Here is a 21695-nt window from a genome sequence, read left to right as displayed (position 1 = left end):
ACATTTTTCCTCTCATTCATCACACGCCAATGTGAACCAGAAATGGACCTGTGGTAATGTATGTCAGCAATGAGCACAAAATAGCCTCGGGTCTGCAATAGAAGGAGTTGTACTGTAATCACGTGACTGCTACTCCATAGTCAGTTGAGTGATTGTCGCTTGCTGCGTGACATGCGCAGAGCCTACGTCGCCTTCACACACGCCGATGTACGAATTGGACTCTACAAAGACAAAGTGCTTCACGTTTGTTGCAGGGCTCGGGTCATATATCCTTACTATAGCCTTCATAGATACCATTCATTTATTCTCTAATTGTAGTTGACCCTGATGGCGTGTGATTTTCGCAGTGAAGCATCGATCTTTAAATACAAATTCTACAAATGGCTTTCATAGATGAAGTATGCCTGATGAGTCATGGTCACGTGATATGAAAATACCGATGTTCTTGATGCTTCATAACCGGTAAAAAGCCTACAGTCTTTATTCAAACCCAACCAGTATCCGAAAATGTCTGTCCGAGTCGCTTGAGTTCAACAAGGTCAAGAGATCAGGCCTAAACTTTGGACAAGCTAAGTAATTTCGCGGACTAGTAGGGCGTCCAATTGCTCTTCATTGCTGTGAAATTATTTTTGCTCCACGGTATTGCGCAGTTCGCAGAGCTCCCAGCTGCTTTCGCAAAGAGGAAATTGGATTTCAGACGTTGTCCTTTTGCTTCTGTTGTTTTAAGGCCACTGCCGCACCACAGACTATTGTGGATAACACATTCGCAGGAAAACATCTAGATGTGCAACGAGCTTACAAACGACAACACGAAAATATTTAACATCAGTAGAAACATAGCAACGAGGACGGCGAAATGCACCGATGTATTCACTTTTTTGGGGTTAAATGAAACTTAATATGGCTGAGATGAGTTTTTTGTCTAAAAGTAATGTTATTCATCGACTGAGACTTTCCGTGTAGAGAAGTCACAAAGTTACAAGACCAAATTTAAACATTTTACGGCGAATTTTGTGTACATTGGATGATTGTTTCGCTTCCTTTAGTTGGTATACTTCTGCTCGCATTTGACTTCTCGTTTCGGTCATGCAAAGGTGCGCATTCATACATATACATGCGTACAATTTCTCTTTGTGTTCATTTGCGATTACTTCGCCAGAGTGTGAGTACAATCTCGGCTGTTCAGTTTGACCGGTAATGGCTAACGGCATACAAAGCCCTATCATAAATACCCCGGGGGTTCGTTCAATCTTGCATGTAACTTTTGGATCAGTCGAAAACACCAGGGGTTGACATAGAGAAGATTCAAAATGTCTAATACAAACGCATCTCGAAAGCATCTCGAACAGGTCACATAGTACTGAACAGTTCCTCACCTCTAAGAGTCTTAACAAAACCAGCCAATTGCATTGCGCACAGCACATTTCGCACAGGTAATACTGGTACTTTGCTTTCAAATGCAAATTAGATGATGAAGACACACTTGCTGAATGATGTATATACAAGTATTATTGACCATGGACTAAAACTGGATGTACAAGTCGTTAGATTGAAAAATATAAGTTACACGTCATTGTAAATGACACAGTCCCCCACCTGTAATGGTAGTAGATTGCATTAGACATAATTGAATAAAAGTTAAAATAATGTAGCCTTTACAATGTGTGACTAGTAAGTATATAGGTATATTAGTCATAGCTGTATGTCATCGCATCTTGCCTTTGTGCCATTGGTCTTGACATATCTGAGTAATGGCTCCAGCCAGACAAAAATTAAAACAAACTGATCGCCAGGCGGCCATACTGGAATCATATCACATAAACCAATCGGTTAAACCCAAAATTCGAATATACCACAATGTAACGTATGCAAAAGCGCACAGAAATAAGTATATTTCCATACGCGCTTGTACACTTGGGTCAATTTGTCCTGCCATCATGTGATATTTTGGGGGTGCTGAGTCTGTAGACCACCGCGCCTCCTTATCTGTATTTCCTGGTACTTTGCCCTAGTCAAACTCCCTCCCCAAATTGTGAAGGGACCGTGCCCTGGTGCAAAGTTTTATTGAAATCGATCCTAGAATTTCTTTGTGCCTTGCAAAAGGGTACACAGAGAATCAAGACCTGGAACACTGCCGCCATCTTGTAATACAACGAAGACATTATTGGCATGATATGATTAATACATAGCACATGTTCGGTAAAACCATTGCCCCAGTATTGCTAGCTGTATGGCCTATTTAATTACAGCATAGGTAGACCTATTAAATGATGATCAATGTTATATGTCTTAATTTCAGAAATTCATTAAATATGCAAATGAGCTCATGGATATATCATTATGTTGTGCTTATCAAACTTACAGAATAGGTGGGCCTTAGTATGATTAATAAATAGCATGAGTTTAGTCAAAATCAATGCCTCAAGTATTGTTATAGTGCCTGGTTACTGAAATTCATTAGATATGCAAATAAGTTTATAATCAGAGTGTTGTGCTTACCAAACTTACAGCATATGTACACCTAAGTATGACCAACATACAGTAGGGATCTGGTCAAAATCGATACATTACTTGTACTGATATGTGGTTTAACCCTTTAAGTGCTGTAATTTTTCCCACCAAAATTTTACTGCCACATTTTGCCAATTTTTATGAATTTTTGTGCAATTTTTTGATAACTTTGGACCAAATGGACGTCACATTTCATCGGCTACAGTTTGTTATCAAAATTTTGACCAAAATCTGACAAAAATCGACTGGAGTATATTTTCTGAAGGTGACAAAAATTGACTTGTGGCGCTCAAAGGGTTTTAATTAGAGAAATAATTGAATATGCCAGTGAACAAATAATCACACTTATCAAACATTTTGCATACTGTAACATGTACATAAGCCCAACACACCTCACGTCCGATGAAATTTAGTGCATAGAATGTTGATATACACCCCTTTTCCAAACATTTAGCATAGTAACATCATAGAACAGCTTGAGTGCCTGGACAATTACATCAAATTTCGTTTGGCATTTCTTGCGATTTAGCTAATTGCACGAATTCATTAATTTTGCAACCAACACACCCAAAACTAATGAGATCCAGATCTTCCCGTGGATATGCTATGAACCAATTTCCATGACATTCTGACCGTTTTCAAGTTATGACTTCGAACAAAATGGCAATTGGATTGGATGACAAAATAAATTGATGTGCATTTGTATACTTTCCACACTAGCATGTCCACCCTTGGATGTACCTGTATGTCAAATACTAAAATAGTAGGTGGTGCGTCAGTTTTCAAGTATTAGATGTCGATGGACAAACATACATACATATCACAGACGCCACAAGCTGACCATACACAAGCCCACTTTGAACATACACCAAATGTGAGCTCAAAAAAGAAAAGAAAGCAAAATTTTTTTCAAGTATTTACATGATGAAACTTTTATTGTATCTAATAGTAAACCAAGAAGTTTCCCAATCTCATTTGTGGAAAAATAGAGGTAATTTATGGTATGCTGTGACAGTGTCATTGGTGTGTCCGTTTAACAATTTAAAATTTACATATATTGGAAATTAATACTGATGCTGTGTTTGTAGGAGTCGTACAAAATAATCCATCACTTAGTGTCCAAATTGAGTTTAAGAAATTACAATGCAAAATTTCTTCGTTTCAAAACATACACAAAGACCTTGTTTTCATGGGTCAATATCTTTAACCCATTTGTGCGCCATGATAATTTCTACAAAACTTTTGAGATCAAATCTTTTAAGGCTAGGATTACTTTCCTCTGAACGATTCAGAATGGAAAGCGAATTTCACAGTTTAATGGTTTGATACGTAACACATGGCAAATGTCACAAGATGAAAAACACTGCAGTGGATAAAGTTTACATTTGACATTGTAGCTGCATTACAGTTTTCTGTTTCAGAGACTGAAGTTAGAATGTCAAAAGCAAATACTCTACAAATAATGATTTCACTACAAAATATGTTTTCATTTTGTTCAACATGGTCAACTTGTGTGACATATCTTGGAAGATGTTAATAATCTTGGAATGGTGATTTTTATATCCAGTTTCAGATGATGAAGTCACAAATGCCCCTTTGTGTTCTTGTATATTGGATAACCCCAAAATGTCATGGCAGGTTGTCTTGAACCTACTATCTGACACACACAATAAATAGTCGAAGTCTTATCAAGCTATTTCATATAAAGTACACAGAATTCAATTCAAATATTTACATCAATGCCTATATTTGTAGGATCTACAGCAATTGAAGGTTCATGTCAAAAAGTGTTAACTACTGTGTGGTGCAGTAAAATTAAAAATATTCTTACTACATATACATGTTTTCACTACTAAATGCCGTTTTCAATAACTTTAACTGCAAATAAAAAATAAAACGCAAAGAAAGGCCTTCTAGTATACTGGCTGAAACCACAAAAGCTATGGCAACAAAGAAAATCCCATAATGCATCTACAAAGTGGGTTAAATTATTAGACACAGTATTTATGCGTCAATATCGAGAACAGAAAAAAAAAGAAATAAACAACATGGCAGTACAAAGGTTGAAACAAAAATAGAAACAAACAGTTGACCAGACATTTGTTCCTGCCACGTGTTCAAAACTGTCACTAGAAACTACATTTTGAATCGGCACAACATACAATTTTCTATCTCTATGCCATACCCTCCCGTTGCATTGAAAGTTTGCAATTTATAAAGCAGCACTCAAGAAACCAACTTCCTTAAAAAAACAGGTATTGAAGTTGGATACGATGTGACACAGACGACTCTGAAACGCACATATTTGTTGCATTGAAATGTTCGGTTCCCATTTTACAATTTGCATTGGCAATTGCATGTAATCATTCAACCAACATGACAGAGAACAAATCACAACACACAGCGACTAAACGAAGGATTTACAGTTCTTCAGACAGATTCAACATAGTGTCTCCCCATCCCATTAAAAAACTTCACTTTATAGTACAAATACATCATATTCCGATATGGTTTATGGCAGAGTAACAAAATACAACAATGTATAATGCCTCGGCTTTGGCTTAAACAATGAGCACAAAGACTGAATGGCGGGCTCCAACTCAATACTAGCTTCATATACTTGTGCGTCTGTGTTCTACCACTTGCAAGCACTGTTCTCATGTCACCTAACAGACATGCTTTGGCTAATGCCAGCGTTGGAAGAAATTCGCAGAACTTGCATGAATTATGACCTCTGCGAAACTTTGAACCAGAAAAGCTGCTAATATTCACCAAATAATTTGCTCCTCTGGCAGTCTCGCGGTGGAGTGATAATGGCAGAAGCAGCCATACGTTTTCAGGCTTGAGACTGAGACAAAGCCGGCAATTCCACAGCTTTCATAAATTCACAAGTTACCGATAAACCTTCATCAGATTATTCTTCCTGTTCACAAGCAGTGTGTTATCTTGGCAGTGGTTCAGAACGCCGCGATGAAACAATGCATGGTATATCCAACCCGCGCAGATGAACACACACATCTCTCGGTGTGAAATTCTCAGATCACGTCAGAACTTTGAAGCAGAAAACTACGACAGAATATGCTTCAGTACTTTTGAGATTTTTAAACATATAAAGATGCCACTGGTGTGATGTGAAAGAATTTTATGATTCACTTGAACTACCCTGTCATTGCATATTTTTGAACTTGCTTAACTCATGAAATTTTCACGACCAATGTTTTATTTTGTTTAATCTGGGCATTTTGAGAAGGCAAGTAAGATAATTTAACATATTAAAAAAATTGACAATGGCTACTTTTCTTGTCTTTGTCCGACATTTGAATCAGTCTCAATTTTTTAAATGTCAAAAGTATTATCATACTGTTTTTTGAATGGGGCAATAGTTTCAACAGTTTAACAATAAACTACTCTTCAGGTATTTTGTGGAAAAAGAACTTCAATACGTGATCACGTTTTATGTGAATCCATCTCTCTTTTGACATAAATAAAAATATTTTTTACTTCTCCAAGGTAAGACATTTTCAGGACCTGATCTGAGCAGTAACTCTTCACAAAATGCGTCCTTACTTGAAAGGTCAACAACATAATTTAGACCCATTATGAAAAACTTCGATTTTTAAAAGACAGTTCGGAAAAAAATTTTTTGTTCTTTTTCAGATAAATTACAGAATATAGACTTCATGTAGTTTGTTATATCTCTTTCCTGCAATCTTGCGGTCACAATCCTTAAGAGGACCCCAATCTTTGGTTGGCTTGAGGGAATTCTTTAATCTCTGAAATTGAGGAAGAACGAAAGAAAATTAACATCTGAAATGCTGACACATGACATCATTTTCAGTACAGAGTTACATTGAGCATGCAATCTGGTTATCCATTGAAGGTGATTAATGATGAGACCAAATTTTACATGAACCTTTCCTTACACTTGTCCTTTTTTACACAATAAAATATTCGTAATTTCTGAGGCCAACCAGTCTTAGTAACATGGCACCAACCCACCCATCGTTAAAGGTTGTATGACGATTTTAGAATACATTTCAGGCAGAGAGATGTAAGTGTTGGCAAATACTTACTTCAATAAATGATCCTGATTCTTTGATGATAAGGTGATAAACCATGTAGAAGAAAATGCATGACACTGAGGCGAAGGTCATTAACCAGGCGATACCGGGGTCAGCCCAACTTGGGTAGATGTAGTCTCCATGGGTGATTGGTTTGTAGTCCACCAGGAAATAGAACAGGATAAACTGTAACAGACACAGATGTCTCAATTTTATTCAAATGAAAGTTTAAATTCCAATGATTTGCTACAATGTATGGATGTCTGCACATACAAAGGTGCAAAACTACTGTCATCCTTGTCTACATGAAGAAAACTTATTACAAATCGTGTTTGAAAACTGGATTGTGCCATCCTCCCCATTGATCATCTAAATTCAACGAAGAAATACAGAGTAATGTCATTTTTTACACAAAATTTTCATTACAAACAGGTTTTTACTGTGGATTTAAATCTGATTGTGAATCACTGTGAGAAGACATGAAAACTGGCTCTACTAAACAAAGTATTAGTACTTGCATTTAACATATTGACCTCCTTTAGAGAAATTGACAAAATGTGCAAAACTAATTTTTAAACATTTGACTCACCACGAGCAGAACAGGTGCAATAAACATGGGAATGACAGCTGTGATATAAACCATTCTCCAGAACAGGGGTGACCTGTCACCAACCATTATCCTTACATCATCCAGCAAGTTTTTGTAACCTGTTGGCAGAAAAAATAAAATAGTGAGTTTTGGTCAGTGTTTCTCATGTACATTTAAAGCGTTTCCAGTTCACATTGTGGTAAATACTTGGATTAAGATTTCATCAATGAACAATATATTCCACTATAAACCAAGATACATGAAGTCAGAAACATGGAGTGATGATTTGGCATTGTGTAAAAACAGCCATTGGCTCAACACGACAACAGTCTATCAAGTTGAAAAAAAAGACTTGCTGGTATAAATAATAGCAATAATATTTTACTTAGTATACTTTTGGGAATAACAAATAGATCTCAAAACAGGCTGTCAGCACATTCAACCCCCTTCCCTTAAATTTGCTTTTTTTCAATATTGCACTATTTTTCCCTCAAATTTACACCTTTTATGCTGCCGACTTGCATGTCCATGCAGCTACGATTAAATTTTTTTTTATTTTTGCTCTTTGAATTTCCCCAAGTTTTGACCACCACATTCAAAAATGCTGTTAAGCTGTCCCTTATTAATACAATATTATTGCTTTGAAAGAATAACTCATGTCTTATTCTTCCAATACAGACCCACAGAGTTAAGCAAACTTTTCTTCATGGCTTTCGTGGTGAGTAGTGTTACGTACAGAATACACAAAAGCAGTCTCGGCATTGGATATTCTATTGCTAGTCAAGACTGTGGAAGGCAGAGGATAATCAATGCTTACCATAAATGTATGTGATGGCAAGGAGTTCTACAAGACCAAGAATTATCATAGACAAACCAGCAGCATAGGAATCCTGTAGCAACAACCAGTAGATACCACCCTAAAATATGGATAAAGACAAAGAATGCAACGTTAAAAATCACGTAACACGCATGGTTGAGGAAATGAATGGATATAAAAAGACGTAATCTGTTGGAAATATTCCACATCGCAGTTTATATCATAGAACAATTTTGTTTGAAACTGGCAATACATTTGGTTTTATATTTACCTCGGTAACGTGTGGAAGTCCAAGCAGGAAGAATACGAGAACAATAGTGCCGGTTAAGATCCATCTGCGATCCTTGATAAATTTACGGATGACAGCTAAGTCATCGTTGAGTGAAGTTGCCACGGTTTCAACCATTACAACCTACAGAGAGAAAACGCTCGTCATTCACCGACTAAAAGCAGTGCATAATACTGAATAGTTCAAATCTGGTGTGGGAGGTAGTTTGTGGTACAGATTCCAAATCAAACTGACGTAATAAATCTAGAGGTTTTTACAGGTATTTCACTTGTCATGGATTCTTTTAATTTTTTTGTGAGAAGAGACAGTCACTTCAACTTACCAGTGAACCAAGACCAAGGGTCATCAACATGATGAAGAACATGATAGCCCAGAATGGAGATGCTGGTAGTCTTGACAACGCTTCTGGGTATGCAATGAAGGCTAAGCCAGCACCTGTAATGCAAGACCAGATGTCACAACATGAACATGAAGTAAAGACACGTTGTTTGTCAACTTCCAGGATGTCTTGGAAGGGGCAGGTTAGTTATCGACTTCATCTACAAACCAAAATAACCAACTTGTTGCAAATTTGTCACGTAGGAATAGCACTCTATGAATACTGAATGTCAACAAGGACAGATGATAGGACCAGGGGATTGACTACTGCCCTTTTAATCACACACTCTGCCTACTGAATGACAAAGGGGAATTCTTGCTGCTTCCAAGTATCACTTGTGCCGTTACACGATTTGTGTAATTTTATTTAATTTTGCTGAATGGGATTCCTTGCAAGTTTTCCCAATCATTCTAAAACTAATTCCTGGAGTACACCTTCAAATGAATGGAATGTCACTCTCCCACTAATGAGTACTTCCATGGACAAACATGATGGCAGTATAAACATATGCATGAATATACTTTCCAATGGAATTTTACCCTCATACAATTTCATTTCGGATTTCATTCTTAGGAATGCAGTTTGACCTTCAAAGTATTAGAAGGGGAACTGACCTGAGGTAGCCACTTCACTGACTTTCTTGCCGGTTTCGTGGGCCATGAAACCGAGGATGGAGAAGATAGCAAACCCAGCAAAGACACTAGTGCCGCAGTTCATCAGTGGAATAATAACTGCATCCCTAGAGAGAGATAAACGGAGAAAGTTAGGTCAGGCTGTAATACGGGGGGAGACAGACGCTCACCGTTATGGTAATGTTACTGAAACACTGCTTTCAGTTGGTTGACAGTTTGTTACAGTAGGAAGTACTTAGCGGACTGCAAAGTTTGACAATTTCAGAAACCGTCAATTGGAATGTACCAGTATCAGCAATGTCTTTAACTAAATAATGCCATATTTAACCCTGTTCCTGCCACACAAGATCACTTCCCCATCTGCACAGTCAGCAAACAGCAGTATTGCGCCAAAATAATACACATTTTCACCGGTTTGGTTTGGTATGTTACAGCAGCTTTTGTTTGTTAAAAATAATATTTACAGCATCTCAATTATTCAGGGCCTTCAAATCTTCAATTTCTGGTTACAATGCAGCATACCCGACTAGACATGTTACGCTTCACTAGTTTTAACTAACTTGACCTGAAGGTGACATATGAACTTGGCAGGAAAAGGGTTGACACCGCAATATGTGGAAGTTGTCACCAGATCTCATTGGAGAAGTTTGGATTTATGTTGCAACTTCCACTTCTGCTTCGTAACTATGATGTCAACTTCCTTCTTCCATCCCTCTAACATTTACAATTTACAGAATGATTTTCAAAAAGTAAAATATTTAGTTTAGTCTGATCAGAGGGGACAGTGGTCTGATAAATTGGGAGCGTAGCTGGATTTTACTCACATGTACACATTGTTCTTAAATTTGTTATAGCTTGAGACGACATGAAGTCCACCGTTGGCTGCACTCAATGAGAAGAAGATCTGGGCAGCAGCATCCTTCCACACCTGATGACAAAGAAAACATGCAATTAAAAAACTTTCAGCCACAACAATGGATAATATAGAAACTTGTCTCATCCAGTGAAAGAAGAAAAGATATTGGAAAGCATGCTTTCAGAAAGTATGCTTTCTCTTTAGAAGAGGAATTTCACAGAAAATTGTAAATTATACAGTAAAACTGAACCGTTAAGGGACTGAGAAAATTGTTCAGTTTGGAGAGGTGTTTGGTTTATAGAGATCTTTTTAACATTGAGTTCTATTGGAATGGGACTGGGAAAAAGGGTTCAGTTTAGACAGGGTTCAGTTTAGACAGGTTTCACTGTATCAAGAATTGGCATTAGCACAACCAGAAACTCACCCTGGCATTTCGGAGGCTGGACCAATCAGGTTGCATGTAAAACTTGATACCTTCGGAGGCACCCGGAAGAGTCACTCCCCGTATAAATAAGATGAACAGCACCATGTAGGGGAAAGTTGCAGTGAAATACACAACCTGTCAAACACATCACGGGAAGAAAAATATGATATCATTAAAAGAGAAAAATAATTCTATTTTGGCACTGTCAGATTTACGAAATATCAAAACTACTACAAAATATTGGAATGCAAACTTTGTTTTCATCAAAACTACTGAATAGAATTTGTATACTAAGTACTGCATACTGACATTTGTGACATTGAGCAATTGTTACAAAATGTTTGAATTTGCAGCAATTGCGAATTTCCTTTCTCTGTAACACTCACACTATTTTTTTAAAACCATGATTGATTTCCGTTCCCAATCAATGTACTCACCTTTCCGACAGACTTCACACCCTTGACGAGAGACAAGAACGCCAACAGCCAGGCAAAGAGAAGGCACAGACACAGGAACCACACAATGGAACCAGATTCTCCAATATCGGGCGATTGGTGGAGGACAAAGCGTCTGTAAAGGAGAGAGAGTACAGGGATAGAACATGTCAGTTGACACGCCATCGACAAATATCTCTAACAGGAGGCTGCCGAGAGAGCTACATAAAAGTATGTAATATAACTAGTCATGGGTATAGCGAGTGCCTACCAAAATGTGCAATTTACATATATAACATTTTACTCTGTTCGGCTATAGTGGTTTACCAGTTGTCAATATACTGTTATATTTTAAGTGATACATACGTGTAATATTCTTCGCTGGCACTGGTGACTGTGATATTTGTATCATTTACAGAGGGCAAGGTTGCGTTGATGTCTCTATCGTCGTAGCAATTCTCAGTGTTCCATGTATGTCCACACCCGACCCAGGGAAGACTGGGCAGTGCGGAGAAGGAAGCAAAGGTGTAGAATCACTGCCCAGGCCATGATGACATTGTAGTAGATAGCAACCATGCCGCTCAGTATCACCATACCATAACCAATTCCTGAAAAGGGTTGGGTAAGAACAGATTCTTTATATTTATGATTCGTTTACAAACTCTGCAAGCAGAAATAACAAGCAGTACATTGTCGCAAAGATAGGTGTTTTTTATCATTTTCGTCACCATACTCTAGAAACCCCTGCTTGATAAAATGGATGAACCTTTATGCAGGGCCAGGGGAGGGGGCTGAAAAGATTTACAAGGTGGGTAAGACCCTGCCACAGCAATGCAATTTATTCACATGGGACTCGAAAACATGAGTTCACCAATATACGTGTGACATTGCTCAAAGAAAACAAACCCAAAAAACAAATTCTTGTATCAGGAAAAAAGTCACAATTCAACCAGAACTGAAGGATATAGATTCTTTGCTTTTTAGCTTACCTTTGAACAGGGGGCAACATTTCCAGACTCCGATACAGCCCTGACTGGCAAACTGTCCCAAGCTCAATTCCATGAAAAATACTGGCATACCGACAAAGAATAACATGATGGCATATGGTATAAGGAATGCCCCTGTGGTAAGAAAAATGCAGAAATGGCATGTTAGGGTGGAAAAACAGAAATCACTGCAAGTACATTTACAGATGAAATAATAAAATTCAAATAAGTCCTTAAATTAAGTTCTATCACCTAGTCTGTTTTGGCAAGTGTCCTACATTCCATTGAAGACCATCAAATGTACAGTCAGTGAAGAAAAGAAACAAAACAGTATTTTAACTCGTATTCATGTTATTCAATGGCCCAACCAAACATACAAACTGTGTATGCATGTTATCTGAGATGTGCTCCATAGACCTGGTCTTCCCAAAATGAAGCCACTGAATTATAAACAGAGTTGCTGTCAGTATTATGCAATTACTTACCACCTCCATTGGTATAGCAGAGGTACGGAAATCTCCACAGATTACCTAAACCAACTGCATATCCCAAACAGGAGCAGATAAATTCTGCCTTGCGACCCCAGCTTCCTCTTTCCGGCTCTTCACTTGACTGACTGACTTTACTGGCATCAAGGAGGTTGTTCAATTCTACACTATCCTTACTCTTGTCCTAAAGAAATAGAAAATACGTAAATGCATATTGGATAAGTTTTCTACCACAGTACTGTGAATACACAACTAGTCGAACTCGCTGGTTTGTGCGCCCTCAACGGTATGTAATGGCTCCCTAAAGACTGTACTTATGTACATGTCAAGGATAGCAATCATTTCAAGTTGGATATAACCGATCCCATAAGTACTTAAGTCTCGTCTGTAGCCCTTGCCGTCTTTGCAACTGTATGTGCGTTCGTCAGTAAAATTACTAGTTTATTGTAACAGATCACGGCGTGTTTTTCCATTCAAGAAACAAATAAACTATGCATCGTGACAAGGAATGTGTTGTGTTCGTTGTAAATTTCATTGTACAGGGTGAATGAGACGATATGTTAGCGTATGGGGAAGTAGAAAATTCATGAAAAAACCAAGAGTTAAAATAACTCGTAACCCAGACTAAATTGTTATCATTTCGTGTCAGCAACGGTTTAAATAAAATGTGATCGAAACCATGGAGGTAGTAGCTGTAAGCTGCCACGGTTTTACTGCTGAGAGGGGCCGGGCCGACTCCCAAAGTAAAACATAACTAGGTGAACTCCCTTGAACGGGGCCTGTCTGCCATCGCGATCATGAAATGTGAGAGCATTATATATACCGCTAGACTGCCAACACAGCCGTCCTACTTTTGTTCGGGGGCTTGTAGTGGGTATGCGTGGCAATCAACCCATGAAATAATACCCTTTCTCAGCAACGCCTTAAAGAGACCATTTTGACCTTCCAAACGACCGCACGGTTGGATGAAAGTAGGTCAAGTCAACGTGTCACTATCATTCCTTTTTGGACTCTATAATAGAATGAATCGTATCTCAATGCCATGCCGACGTGTCTCGTAGGTAGCAAAACGGCAGTGAACAAGCGTTGCATTATTTCCACTCAACTGAATAAGCCTCTTCTTTCATTGAAGATGAGAATTATGTTAGAAATTCGTGCACCTAAACTAGTACACGCCTTGTCGGCTATATCGACCAGTATATATCGCGTTGCTGCTATAGATCAGAGGAGCTAACTTCAATACTAGTGACACTAGTATTGAAGCTAGCTCCATGCTAGTAACAATATTACATGATATTCGCTGTGACAACAATACTACGGTGGAAATACGACGGTGATTACGACTCCGTTAAATGCAAATACCGGCATTCTTCTAAGCGTTCATGTCCGGTCGTTGAGACAAAGTGAAAGCACCGCTATGCTAATTGGCACAGATCTCCACAACGCTTTCATTCGCATGAGGCGTGACTGAGCACGTGGCCGAGCCGGGCGGGACCGGGTTAGGAAAAAAAACGAGTCCGCCATTCCAAAAGATTTTCCAAACTTGGAATTGACCGAAGCGTCCGGTACATCTGGCAAAACACCAACAATTATTGACAAGTCGAGGGACGCGTTCAGAGCATCGAAAAATAATTTCACAGCATTTCTGCTATGGAGCCATGCATATACAGTCAAACTTTACTCAAAGGGCGTAGATTATTTAAAACTAGAGTGTTTTTTTAAGTTCTGGAATATGAAAAGCAGACGGGTGCCAGACCCAACATGAACTTTAGCACACAGGCTCAGGCGGACCCACAGGACGGCAATAAATTACACTATCCATGGCATTTCTTCGCAGCATCCAAAGTATCCTGCTGGCCAGACAAGGATTCAATCGGCATTTCAAGGTCGAACTCACACGGCATTGCACCCAGTGTAACTTACCATACATATATCTCGTGAACTAACTTGCAAGTTCTCCCGACATTTTTGAGGTTTTACTTTTTTCCAACTTGCAAGGCCATGCATAAAAAAGATTTTTGTTTTTGGAGCGAACCTGGGCGACAAATCTCGACGGACGGGCAAGTACAGATATTTCCAATCCACTTTACATGTAAAAGTTTTCATAAATTTCGAATATTATTAGGGCGACGAGATAACAGCCATAAAATCCTCTCAAACCTGTATTATTTAAAGGAAGGGAGAAAGGTCCTCGCATAACAATTTGAAAAAAATAAATGTCTGACGAACACATGCCTATATTTGGCGGTGATGACACTTGGGATTGGCGAAAAGTTTCCCTTGGCTCTACGGAGGCAAATCAGCTTGATTCATAGAGGGGCCGGTCTGTATCCAGCGGGCCGGCTAGGAAGCAAACCCGGGGGTTTTCGCCGAGCTATTGAAGCTTTATTAAATTACAATGACAACTGAACACTATCGTGGTTCCTTCAAGCTGGTCGAGGAAGGCCAACTAAATTTGATGCTTGTTTGTGGAAAATTTCATTCACATTCCTGAGTCACGGATTTACGCAGGGTATTTCAGGCCTGCAGGAGTTCACGGCAGAAGTAAACGCACTAAAATGATCTGTATTTTGATCACGTTCACGAGGGACCGATCGAGGTTCACACACAGTGATACCCATAATGTGCACAGGCCTCCGCTATTGAACTTTAGGCCAAACCTTTTGTGATGCGACTGAATTCTACAACACAGCAGCTTAGTTTGTGCCAAACAAGGGTTAAATTTTTTCTTCAGTCGCTTCTATTGAATGTGCACAATACAGCCCTTCTCTGGCAGGCAAAGAAGAACCCGAACTGGCCATTTTTTGAAACATGTCGCATATCTATCTCACAATATTCTTATCGACACCATGATTGGCTAGTACATCTTTGTGACCGCTGATTTCAAGGACACCGTTGTTAGTTCTCACAACAGGTGTAACATACTCGATGGCTAAAGCTTCGTTTTCACGCGTTTGTACTGTCAGTGGAGCGCTTAACGGACACGTTAAGCGGGAAACTTTCCCACGCTGTCTTTTATGGCAGCGACATAATTTTACCTCTAGCTTTCTTCCTTCATCCGTGAGATTGACTAAATCTCCGTTCATCATGTCGCCAAGTTCCGGAAACAGTAATCGGCTACTTCTATTCTTCAAAATAGAGTTGGCACAGAAAGCGCATAGGATATTTTCCTTCCAAGAACAAAACCAACGGATGTCTCCGCGTGTCTAGCGTCTTGTACGGAAAACGGCCTACTGAGTCGGGTCAATGCGTCGTATCATAGCCGGATCAGGCAAAAAACTTTGTGATAGTACGAAAAGGCACTTTTTTTTCCATTTGCTTTTATGACTCGATAAAATAAGCTTTGTTAATTTTTTACGTGAAATAAAAAGCTGTTCAACATTAGATAAGAGCAAAACCGCAGTAAATTTTACTTCATACCCCTCCCCATTGAATTCCTCACCCATCTATTTGTGATGCAAAGAAGCCCTTTTATCACTGGGTTGCGGGGTTCTTGTTTTGGTTTTAACTAAAGTGCCCCCACCCATTTGAGAGAGGGTGAATCATCAGCGTTTTGAGTTTGAACTTTTTACATTCATTTTAGATATTATGAGTACTTACTGATCAATCTTGCTGAAATAACAGAATACCAAAACGTGAACTTTGAGAATGCACCTGGAGTTTGTTTACTTTTACATTTTCTCATCTGTAAATGGCCGGCTGTCGTTTGTTGTTGTTGTTGGGTAAATAAAGAATTCACACCTATTCAACTAAGTATGTGGTTATAAAATAAATAGATTTTGTTGTTTCTTGTGAAACACTTTAGTACGGGAGTCACGTGGACTCGGGAGTACAAACCTTGAACTTGAGCAGGTAAGTTTTTGCGATGTAAAGCAGCTATATATATGTAATTAGTGTAAATAGCCTATTTCATGTCATTTGACCCACCTTACGAGCAAATTAACATCATCCTCGGTCCGGTACATTTGAATATGAAGTGAATTTTATTTCACCATAAATATTAGACAAAATGTATACATGTGCGAAAGAGAAGACAAAAATAAGCTTAAATCTGGTGAGGATTACAGAAATAGTTCTCGGGGAACTATTCGAGTCCGTGACCCTAAAACCCTAAACAATTTGTGTTCTTCTAGTTTTTTTTTATTTTCGATTGAGCTGTTTCGAATAAATCACTTGTGCCGTTTATTTATTTATTTATTATTATTATTTTTTTTTGGGGGGGGGGGCATCTACAGTAATTATGTATCTATCCATGAAGTTACAACCTTACGTACGGAAAAGCTGATGCAATATCATAATTTTATATCTCACCCTTGACAGCCAGCTTGGCCAACATGAGATATGCGAACTATGCCAAGGTCTATAGATGCATACCAAAGTTTCTTATGAGACCGCATATCGGAGTTCAGTGTCCGGCTTCAGTATATCGTTGAGCAACTTGTACTAAGCGGCAACTCGGTATCTTTGGTAGAAGTATTTTGGAACACGTGAGTATACAAAACTGGCTAACATTGATGAACCCACGCAGAGTGACCGTACACCCTGAAAAGCCAAACGTCTGTCATCAATGTTTAATATTATTGACTTGTCAAAAAGTATTGACATCTTCGTGACCACGGTTTCCCTTGGTTTCAATTAAACCTTTGCGAAAACATTATTGACATATTAACGAAAACATACAAATTGTCGAATCAACAAGGCTAATATGTGAGACAAGCTTCAAGTTTTACACGGAGCAGACGATTTCCATAGCCGGTGAGCCATTGCTCGTGATCTTGGCAGCGTGCCATTATTTTGTTTCTTAGCAATAATACAAGCACTGCACGTCTGACCTTTGGCAGTCAAGTCTAGGCATTTTGGGAGCCACATGGTAGTAAAAAGGGCCGGACCATATGGGCAACGCACTTTTTAAAAATAACGGCAGACATTTATTGAATTACAGATGTTTCGACCTTTTCTTGACCAAGAACGGTAAAAATTTGTCTTTTGGACAGTTATACGTAAGGACGGGCGTCCTTGTCTCAAAACATATCAGTATGCCCTCTGTGCTGGTATATGGTATAAAATTAGATGAGACCTACAAAAATAGAGAGTTGCGAGTGCAGAACTGAAATATTTGAGTTGGCAGGTCGTAACTTGAATCAAAACATACTTGAACAGACCACTGAGCGACACACGAGACACCCTGTCATCGATAATTCATTTAGGAAATAACATGAAATTTTATCCTTCCTACACATCCTCATCCTGGTTATATTCCACGAATACCTGACATCAGTTACATGAGAAGATGCGTGATAAAAACTTCCTGTTACGTTGCTCAAAATTTTCCCATGACAATAATGGACGCCCAAGCGAACAGCAACAAAGTGTCACTGTCCATGAGAGAAGCACGTGTGCATGGTAATGTTTATTTACAAACATTCCGTATAATCGTCTAGCTATTGGATGGTACATTTCTGACAGCTGAGCCCCGCCCATCAATGTGGGCGCCGTTCGGTCACATGACAACTATACATACATAATGATGGGCCATGGCCACCGCATGGTTTTCCTTTCTATCGGAAAAAGGTTGTAATTTTTTTTCCTGTAGAAATGTTTCAAATTTCAAATTCACGACACTTATACGTTCGAAACATCCAACATTGACAAAATGCATTGCTATATCTGAAAGACTACAACAATTACATTTGTAAACAATGGTTTCTCATTTCGTGAACATTTTTGTCAAACGTAATGTAACATAACAAAGTACACACTGCGATTTTTCTGAAATTGAAGCATATGGGAACGTTTTACAATAAAATCTTCCCAAAGACCACATGGTTTTACTGAAAGCTGAAAATAACACATGACGGCAAAAGGGCAGCCCTCGGTAGACAGCGACGGGTGCTGGAGAGAACTAAATTAGGTCCATAGGCTAGTATTTATGTTGGGAGCCGGTCAACTATGGCGGGGCCGGGTGAACATTCCCCAGTCGGCATTCCATGCGGCGTTTTCCATTCCATGTATGTCGTTTGCCGTAGAAGGTAAAGTGAGACTGAGAGAATGTCTAAGAATACTTACAAAATCGTTCCCGATTTTTTTCTCTTCAGTGAAAGTATCAGGGTTGTCAAACTGAATTGATTTAACCATCGTAGCTATGGATGAAAACACCGGCAATGTTGTCTCGTTGAGAGTGTATACACAAATTGTCGAAATCGCGCCAAACACGAACCACAACAAAGTGGGGTGCAATTTGCAAATTAAATGAGTCAGTGTCATTTGAGAGGTAATTTACCTATTCAACGCTCATTGGCTGCCCCGGCCGTAATGAGCTTAGTCATCAATCAATGTCAGCGGCAAGGTTTCGCGCGTATATGGTCAGACACCGCCCCCTTCCTTTCATCGAGTGACGTAACTAATGACTCGCCAATCACACGAAGCAAAAAAGAAGCGGGAACGTTTTCACGGAAACAAGCTACTCGAAAAATGTGTGCTGGCGCGGTGTGATGAAAGAACGCGCGAACGCGTACAGTATTGGGTAAGACACACGCGCAGTGTTCGCAAGAAGAAGTGTTTCTGTTGTTGTAATTTAGGTCACCACGCGAGGCGTTTCAATACCTATCTCGAAATTTAATGTTATTTTAGTGTCTGTACTGTCACAACGGTTGCTTCCGAACGCGATTGTTGGGTGCCAGCAGCATGATCACGATAAGCGCTGCCGCAGATACCTCTTAAATTGCTTGTAAATGCTTTTTCAATACAAGTTACAGGTGCAGACAACGTTCAATGAAAGTTAAATAATAAACCTTTTGTGGAAAAAACAAAGACCCTTTCAAAAAGAATGTTGCGGGCTTTTTTTTTAATCAGTGAACTGTCAGCGTATTCAGCAAGATCAGCCACAGAATGCGTGATCACCATAATATTAACCATTGTCTGATTTGCATATGCGTGACGCAGTTAGCGCCGTGATGTAAAATATATGTTAAAATGTATCAACAATGTTTTTAATAATTCAATGCATTGACGTCGTCTATGACTTCACAACATTAGCTATACACAAAGCATCATGCAAGAACATATACGAAACGTTTCGACCTATTTCACGAAATTAAGAATAAGGAATGAACTGTTCGTCAGATTTTCGGTGTAAGGTATCCAAGTCCTTGTCTAGTACCATGTATACACAATATCGACTTACACACTTGTTCATTATTAACCACAATAGGAGTTTGCTTTCATATTTTTATTTGAACGTCATGCAGTGTATAACTTCATATGGGTGTAAAAAAGAGATCCATGATGATAACCCCGCAGAAACTGCAATATACCACAATAAGAACTACGTTTTTCTCGAGGGTCTATGGTTCAAGGTTGTGCATGCTCCCCACTCACACATACACATAGACTTGGTTCAAGTCGGCGAATTAAAAAAATATCACTTGTAATAGTTTCTCTTGTGTCTCTCTTATTTCATACAAACCTATTTGGAATTTCGCACCCCGGGCCAGGTTTTCTTTGCGATCGCGACTGAACGCGGTACCTTCGAGTCTGCGCAATATAGTGAGTAAGTCCGGGAGAAACTCCCCTGTATAGCATTCACCCCACTCATCGCGTTCGCCCCACTCACGTCTTTCACATGAAAACAGAACACAAATCATCGCGTTCATCCCACTCAAACATTCACAAATCACAGACTTGAACCAAGTCTAACATACAAACGGCAATCCGGTGAGTAGAGATACGGAATCGTTCTGTGCATTGCTATAAATCACAATTTCTCTATTTTCAACAACATGATATAAATAAGTGACTTTTATAAAAATTCGAAACTACTGAAAGGAAATGAGTTAAGAGGTAAACTGATTTTTTTCTCGCAGAATGGAATAGGTATTCACAGTTTTGTGGGGACTGAGATAATCATATGTTTGCAAGTCTAAAGCTGACCTGATATCACAGTCCCTGTGATATCACACATACACATATGGAATATGTTTGAATTTTTAATCGTTTTGATAAACACACAAATTTGCATCACGCTAATCGTATCTGCTAGAGCTGGATTATAACTTAGGAGGTGTTACGAGCAACGGTTTCCTATGTGTCTGCTTGCAATAGTTGTTAAGATCAGTATTAGATATCGAAAGTAGATCAAACCCGTACAATATTCAATCCATTCAGTTGGATGACCGCAAAATTTACTTTTTCCATGGCTGGAGTTGCCATCCGACAGTTAAAATGCTCATAATTTAATTGCGACTACTTGCGAATTGCGGCGACAGCTCGAGACAGGATTTTTTTCACATATAGACTATTATTTCTGACCTAGCTCGTGGCTACACGTCATCACTGTGTCCACTGATTACGTAATGAGTTTTGCGACTGACGTTTTTCACACCTACGCAATTCTCATTTCGCAATTTATTCTCCATCTTTCGTATTTCTGCTTCCTTGCATTTTCGGATGATCATTTTTTCCACAGTTGACCGCCCCAAGTGTTTAGGGCTAGGACGTGTTAAAACAGTACTGGTCTCTGCCGCAGAGTGCAATAATTCAATATTTCGTTTCAGAGTAAAATCGAACACACAGTGACCGGTTGTCATGGTAGTTCTCGAACTTCATTATACCGACCGCACCATCATCATTCCGAGCATGTCGTCATGGAAACGTGGCTTTTCAAGTCGACTGTCAACACAGTGGCATTTGCGTAATTTTAGATCTGTGTGCATGGATGAGTATGTAAACAGGCTAAAGATGCGCGCTAAATGTAGACCTACACGTGATCCGCAGTGAGGGAAAATTAAACATGATTAGCCTAAAGCTGTCCACACATAAGATATGCGAGTTAAAACTTAAGAGGATTACTGAATTCGCAAAAGTTTAATCATTTAAATCGTAAACTATTATTACTAATCTTCATTTTATCAAATTAATAATTCCTCGAGTCACACCTGTTTGCATGTCAGCGGAGGGACTGAGGCGGTACATAATGATGGTGCTTGAAGACCTATTTATGGTCTATATGCTTTTCCCAGGAAAGGATTTTGAAAGAAACTAAAACAGATGCGTAGTGCAAACTAAAACATTCTAAAGAAATGGCTCGATAAAAAGAGGAAAATACATTTTCCTCAATAGGATAGCTCAAAGTGCCACCACCATTTTTACGTTTCAAGTTCACCGATGTCTCAGAAAGATGTATACAAGTGAAGCTCACTTGCTTTGCAACATCGCACACCAAGAATATGTA

At 39.0% G+C, this 21695-nt stretch overlaps 1 pseudogene; it reads right to left on the bottom strand.

Moving 5' to 3' along the window:
• Window positions 1-3414: 3414 nt before the first annotated feature.
• LOC139131869 (sodium- and chloride-dependent glycine transporter 1-like) lies at window positions 3415-18737 on the bottom strand (annotated as a pseudogene).
• Window positions 18738-21695: the final 2958 nt, after the last annotated feature.

Source organism: Ptychodera flava, chromosome 4 (genome assembly GCF_041260155.1).
Source record: "Ptychodera flava strain L36383 chromosome 4, AS_Pfla_20210202, whole genome shotgun sequence".
Taxonomy (NCBI): Eukaryota; Metazoa; Hemichordata; class Enteropneusta; family Ptychoderidae; genus Ptychodera; species Ptychodera flava.
The sequence above is the reverse complement of the archived record's forward strand: the minus strand, read 5'-3'. Positions and strand labels throughout refer to the sequence as shown.